Here is an 8118-nt window from a genome sequence, read left to right as displayed (position 1 = left end):
TTGCATTATACCACTTGTGTTAACGAGACTCTGGATGCATTTCACTACATTTCCAATATGAATAAACACTCATCGGGTAATGTCAGCGATGAAAGAATCCATCTCAACGCGGTTTATGCCTCCATCTGTTACTGATTTCTTGATAGCATTACTCAAATCAGCTGCTCTTTTCCTCATCTCATCACCCTCTGTTGAAGCCATCAAAGTTCTCACAACATTTTCAACCACTTCTGATGTAACAAGTTCATCTCATTCACTAAAGCTCTTGGAGATTCAAAAGGTTGATGGAAAGGAAAATGTTGCAGACCCATAGACCCATTCACTAAAGCTCTTGGAGCAAAGGAATTTGACAAGCACAAGTGGAAATTGGGAATGAAGTACAAGAGCGATTGACTCTAGTACAAGTGGGAGATTGTTAGGAATATATTAGATATGCCCTAGATCCAATCTCATGTTTTATGATTTGAACATATTTTTCATAAATGTTATTTCATATAAAATATATATGGCATTTGATATTCTTTTACCATTATTATTAATTGCTTGATTAATTTTATAAGGTCCTTGATTAAATTTGAGACTTGGCATCGTGATTGAAATCATGATAATGAGAGTGAAGTTTCTTATAATTTAATCTAAATTTTGTTCTTGATCATAGGATTATTAATTTGAACGCTAATAATCCGGTTAGATCAATATCTATGTGGCAAAACTGACAAATCTGATGCTGAATGTTTCCATTGTAAGAAAATAGGACATTGGAAGAAAAACTACCCGGAGTATCTTGCAACTCTAAATGATAAGAAACAAGGTAAGACTCAATTGAAAAATATTTTCAAAGTTTCTTTAACTACTACTGATGTTTCATTGTGGGTATTAGATACTGGCAGTGGTTATAACATCTGCAACATGTTATAAATGGCTATCTCCAACATGATGTTTATTTCTTACCTAATGTGAATGCTAATTCAATTATGCATGTTTCAAGTCTTAAGAGAAAAAGAGATGATCAAGTAAATCATACATACCTTTGGCATTGTAGGCTTGGTCATATTGGAGAGAAAAGAATTAACAAGTTGTACAAGGAAGGGTACCTTGACAAATATGATTTTGAATCATATCCAACTTGTGAATCTTGTCTCAAAGGAAAAATGACCAAATCTCCATTTACTGGAAGTGGAGAAAGAGCTACTGAATTATAGGGACTAATTCATACAGATGTTTGTGGGCCCATGAAAATTCAAGCTAGAGGTGGATATTCTTACTTCATCACTTTCACTGATGATGTGTCAAGATATGGATTTGTGTATCTTATGAAACACAAATCTGAATCTTTTGAAATGTTCAAAAGGTTCCATAGTGAAGTTGAGAAACAGACGGGTAAAAGTATCAAGGTACTAAGGTTTGATAGAGGTGGAGAATATCTTAGTGAAGATTTTACTAAATATCTCAAAGAGAATGGAATTCTCTCATAGTGGACACCTTCAGGAACACCACAATATAATGGTGTGTCTGAAAGGAGAAATCGAACCTAATTAGATATGGCGAGATCTATGATGGGGTTCACTGATCTTCCAATAAATTTATGGGGATATGCTTTGGAAGCAGCAATATACTTACTAAATAAAGTTCCCACTAAGTTAGTCTCTACAACACTATATGAGATATGGAAAGGATGTAAGCCTAACCTTAAACATATTAAAGTTTGGGGTTGTCCAGCTTATGTTAAGAGAATGCAGTCTGATAAATTTGACTCAAGATCTGATAAGTGTAGGTTCGTTGGGTATCCCAAAGAAACAAGGGGATATTATTTCTATCACCCCTCTGACCATAAAGTGTTTGTGGCTAGAGGAGAAACCTTTTTGGAAAGGGTATTTCTTTTGGAAGGAAATTATAGTGGAGAAATAGAACTTGATGAAGTTCAAGAAACAAATGAATCAACAAATAAAGATCAAGAGACCCAAGTTGAAGAACCTTTATTGGATATTTTGAAGTTACCAAGGAAGTTGTCATCTTCAATGGTTGAAGTTAAAAAAGTAAATGTAGTTGAACAACAGGTTAATGAACTGGTTCCAAACCAAATTGAACAAAAATTAAATCCAGCACAAGGTGAACAAGTTGTACAAGTACCTCTTAGAAGGTCTACCCGAGAACGTCATGTACCAACTAGATTAAATCTAATGGTACAAGATGATGTATCAAGTAAGTTGATCATAATGATGATGACCCTAAGACCTATAAAGAGGCTATAAAAAGTTCTAACTATGAGAGATGGCAAAAGGCCATGGAATCCGAAATAGAATCCATGAAGGAAAATAAAGTATTGACTTTAGTTGAACCTTCAAAGGATATAAAACCTATAGGGTGTAAATGGGGTTTTTAAGAAAAAGATTGGAGCAGACGGAAAGGTGGAGACCTACAAATCTCGTCTTGTTACCAAGTGATATCGTTAAAAGGAAGGCATCGACTATGATGAGACTTTCTCTCCCGTGGCAATGCTCAAATCAATTCGAATTCTGCTTGCTATAGCGGCATACTATGTTTATGAAATATGGCAAATGAATTGAAAATAACTTTCCTTAATGGTGAGCTAGAAGAGGATATGTATATGACACAACCTGAAGGTTTCACATTTTCGTCTGATCATAATAAAATTTGTAAGCTACAAAGATCCATTTATGGACTAAAGCAAGCTTCTCGAAGTTGGAATATTCGCTTTAACAAGACAATTGAAAAGTTCAATTTTGTTAGATGCGAAGAAGAACCTTGTGTGTACAAAAAGGTTAGTGGGAGCACAATTATATTCTTAGTATTATATGTTGATGATATATTGCTCATAGGGAATGATATACCGGCACTGCAAAGTACCAAGATTTGGCTATCTGAACAGTTCTCCATGAAAGACTTGGGAGAAGCAGCTAATATATTGGGAATAAAGATATATAGAGATAGATCGAGGAAGCTGCTTGGACTTTCCCAAACTTTGTACACTGATACCATTTTGAAAAGGTATAACATGGATAATTCCAAAAGAGGCTATCTACCGATAGGCACTGGAATTACTCTCAGTAGGGAGGATTGTTCTAAAACACCTGAAGAGAGAGAACGCATGAGTAGGGTCCCATATGCTAGTGTAGTGGGAGCTATCATGTATACCATGACATGTACACGTCCCGATGTGGCTTATGCACTAGGAGTGACTAGCCGATATCAGGCAAATCCTGGTGAAGAATATTGGAAGGTGGTCAAGACCATTCTTAAGTACTTAAGAAGGACCAAAGACCAATTCCTCATTTATGGAGATTCTGAGTTAAAACTTGAAAGATATACTGATGCAAGCTTACTCATTGAAATCATGATAATGAGAGTGAAGTTTCTTATAATTTAATCTAAATTTTGTTCTTGATCATAGGATTATTAATTTGGACGCTAATAATCCGGTTAGATAAATATCTATGTGATCGTCTTTATGGGATAAAGATTAGTTGATCTCATTAGCTAAATTATATAGATAGATGATGCATATAGAGATATGATCATTGAACCGACTCATTGGATAGCTCCAAATGGTTAGAATTACTATAAACTGTCAATGGGATATTCTCAGGAAGAATTTGATGTAAGAGCTTCATTTGACCTGATATCATCATAGTAATTGACAAGTTATTTATTGTACTTTGATGCTAGACACCTATGGCTCTACGACGATAGTTGAAAGGATATTGGGTATGATTAAATACTTGAAGAATTAGTGATTGATCAAGATGGAATCTGTCAACTTTTGGTAATGAGTTTAAGCTTCATGTTGTCATGAATTATAACCGACCAAATTAAGACCTTGGCCATGGTGATTGAATGAAAGAAGAAAAGAGTTTCTTAGGTCATTCAATGGTCGATTATATATGATATGAACACATAGTTGGTCGCCTATTAGGATTTGACAGTTAAACCATATTCTAGGGTGACCCAGAGCTATAAGGGCAGAAGGAATTAATACACTATTGTTCTACGGGTTCATGAGAGTAAATTGTATACTTCATACTAATCCGGTTGTTAAGGAGTGTTGTTAGACGCCACCCTTGATTAGTATATTGACGTGATCAATTTACTACCGGCTTAGTATTGAACCTATGGGGTCACACACTAACGAGTGTTCTAATCTTTGCTAGGGGATTAATTACTTTATTATTTGATAATTAAATTAAAGAATTTAATTAGTCAAATAAATTAATTTATTAATCCAAATAAAATATTATTATATCCTTTGTTAGCACAGATGGCATAATTAATATTGTAAACAAATTGAAGCCTTCTATTTAGAATAGAAAATTGAATTGTATCTCTTGATTATAATATATATGGGATATATATTAATATTGATTTATATATAGGTTGTATATATATTATCAATTTATTCTTGTAATCCAATTTTGAATTGGATCAATTCAATATTGTAAACAATGAGAACTATTGTAGTCAGGGGCAAAAGGGGTCCATTCGAATCTTTTTTGCAGAAAAATTATACTATGTATATAAAGTTATATCATATATATATTAGATGATTGAATCTCGCGATTATTTTGCATATTCATTTTTTTATTTTTTTAATCCTTTTAGTGAAAATCGTATTTTCACCGCTAATTGTAGCGAGTTGTACAACTTGTTCCTTTCTTTTGAAATTTCCGATTAACATGTGGTCCCTTATATATTGTCTAATTCCATGCATTAAACAAGTCAGTGGACATGAAAAGAAAAGCTATGACATCCATAGCCAATCATATTTTGCCTAACGTCTCAAGATAGTTGCTGAATGGGAAGTATATTTCGACAAATATAGTAAATTTTTCATAATTGGTATATAAGCTTCGACAAATTAAATTGTTAACCCATATGAATAATTTCAACGAGTTTAACTGATATACACTAACAGCTTTAAAAAAACATTTAATATGGCAGTGAATTTTTAAGGGGTGGATCCCACATCAGAATAGAAAAAGAAAGTTAAGGGACATATAAGAACGAGTTCAAGATTCAATTATTGAGTCGCCTTTGGAGGTTAAAACCCACAAAACATTAACACCCCAAAGGTTAGGCAAAAACGGATAATACGTGGACTCCTTATATATTTAACTGTCAAAATATAGAAAAGAAAAAATTAAAAATTAAAAATAGTATTATTCTCTTAGATCAAGTATTCCTCATTTTTTGTCAAAAATAGAAAAAGGAAAAAATATGAGACCATGTAATTTTTCACCTTATGATCTCATCAAAGCTGCCTAAAATTGCCTAACTAATCTTACAAGAATTCATGACGATTTATGACAAGGTGAGTTGCTATGATGGTAAGTACCATCTACTTCCAACTAAGAGATTGTGAGTTCGAATTTCCCCAAGAGCAAGGTTGGGGAGTTCTTGGAGGGAAGGATGCTGAGTTTTTATTGGAAATAACCTTTCTACCCTAGGGTAGGCGTAAGGTCTGCGTATACACTACCCTCCCCAGACCCCACTAGTGGGATTCTACTAGGTTGTTGTTGTTGTCGTGTGCTAATGTCCATGCTATATCCATGAATTCGAACAACAGACTAAATCACCTAAAATTTTGTGGGCCCATCAGAAACGATCTAATGGACAATAATCTTTGCTTTGCCATGACCGTTCCTCATTTTTTTTTGCTTAGGTCCATAAAACAGGAATTCATGATGATTTTTGATTTTTTGTGTGTTAATGACCATGCTATATTCATGAATTCGGGCGACGGGCTATGAATAGCCTAAAATTTTGTGGGCTCATCAAACATGGTTGTTCCTCGTTTTTTGACATTTTAGGGCCATAAAATTGGAATTTCGCCCAATTCTCAGATTTTCGGGTGCTATAGCTTATGCCATCTGAATGGGACAAGGCGGCCGGATCCGGATCACCTAAAATTTTGCCGGTCCATCAAAAACGGCCAAAGAAACAATAGTCATCGTCTCGCCATGATCGTTCCTCGTTTTTTAACATTTTAGGACCATAAAATTAGAATTCTACTCAATTTCCAAATTTTTGTATGTTATAGCCATGCAATTGAATGGCATATTCGTATAATGTGGACCTAATGGAGCTCCATATATCTTCGTCACATAACATAGTGGCAAGAAACCAATATGACAAATTAAGCTAAACAAATTTTTGCATCATGAATGGTTTTCACCTATATATTTAATGCAGAGGCGGTGCTAGGATTTCAATTTTATTGGTTCTAAATTTTAAAAAGACGACTTCAAGTGCTACTAACTAGGTTCTAAATTCAATAATTATATATATTTAATGAACTTTTTAACGCAAATACGTTGTTTGAGCAAAAGTTACTAGGTTCGATCGAACCCGAATATGAACTTCTAACTCTGCCCCTGGTTCAATGAACTGGGTGCAAATGTTAGATACTCGGATTCAAATTCCAGCAAGGCAAAAAAGTAATTTCCTTTCTTTATCTAAATTTTGGTGGACATAATTATTAATAGCTGATGGAAAGTAACAAATACCTAGTGTGTTAATTAAAGCTCTTGTGATCAGTAAATATATCAACATGAACTCCATAGAGAATTAGAGATAATGATGACATATCTTTAATGCTAACACCGCTGCCGCCAATTCTATCACGTAAAAACTAAAATAATAATAATAATTAACTATTATATATTTTTTCTTTTAGAAAAACTGATGGAGTGGACACTATGCTGCAATAGTAGAGTCCAACTCAGTCACACAACTGGCTTTGTCACAATTAGGAAAGCATGCAAGTGATGATACTACAAATACAATAGACCTAACAATGAGAACTATTGTAGTCAGGGGCGGAAGGGATCCATTCTAATCTTTTTTACAGAAAAATTATACTATGTATGTAAAGTTATATTTTTTAATATATATTAGATGTTTGAATCTCTTGATTACTTTGCGTATTCACTTTTTTATTTTATTTTTTTTGAATTTTTTTAAAGAAAATTCTATTTCCACCTCTAACTGTAGTGGACATGGAAAGAAAAGCTATGACATGCATAGCCAAACATAGTTTGCCTAACGTCTCAAGATAGTTGTTGAATGGGAAGTACATTTCGACAAAATATTGTAATTTTTTCATAATTGGTAAATAAGCGATGACAAATTAAATTTTTACCCCATATGAATAATTTCAAGACGAGTTAACTGATATACGGCAATAGTTTTTTAAAAAATATTTAATTCGGAAGTGAGGTTTTAAGGGGTGAATCTAAAGCTGTTAAACGGGGTGGGCCGGGTCGAGTCCATTTTTTTGACCCGTCCGGATTTCGGGCCGGGTCGGTTCCGGGTTGGTACAGTAACGGGTTTAGCGGGCTGGGTTAATCCGGGTAAAAATTGAATCATAATGGTTACGGGTTGAGGGGGCCGGGCCGGGCCGGGTTGTATTTTTAATTTTTTTTTGGGATTTTGTATAACTATTGTAAGTTATATTAATACTTTGTATTAATTAAAAGAATACAAGTAAGATGGAAAAAAATTGCACTTATTGCAAGTGCTACTTTATTTCTTAATTTCAAGTTTCAAGTTTCAACTTTCAAACTTACAAAATGAAATGTTTACATTTTTTTCAACAAGTAAACTAGTAAAGTAGTAATTTCAAATGTTTTGCATCGCCCTAGCAAGTTCATCATAATCAATATGAACCGATTGACCTTCTTCTGGCGTGTTAAATTCAGATGTGTTTCCATGTGTTAATATATCTCCAAGTTCCTCATCTTCTGGGCTATCAACATCTTCCTTTCCTTGATTTCTTTGTTTCGATCTAATCCAATCTCTGAAACATACTAAAACTTCCAAAGCATTGCTTCCCAATGAGTGGCGGGTGTCTCCAAGTTGTTGTCTTGCTTGGCTAAATGCACTCTCCGATGCAACAGTAGAAATTGGCACATTCAGCACGTCCCGAGCCATAGCGAAAAGAACAGGAAATTGCTTTCCATTTTCATGCCACCATCCCAACGGTGACAATTCCTTTGTGCGAGGCTCCTTTTGCTTCTGCAAGTAGAATTGAAGTTCATCAATATTCCTGCTACTGGTTTGAGTGTTAGAAAATGTAGAAAAAATATTAAAATTATCAAGGCC

Source organism: Nicotiana tabacum, chromosome 16 (genome assembly GCF_000715075.1).
Source record: "Nicotiana tabacum cultivar K326 chromosome 16, ASM71507v2, whole genome shotgun sequence".
Taxonomy (NCBI): domain Eukaryota; kingdom Viridiplantae; phylum Streptophyta; class Magnoliopsida; order Solanales; family Solanaceae; genus Nicotiana; species Nicotiana tabacum.
Note: the sequence above shows the minus strand (reverse complement) of the source record.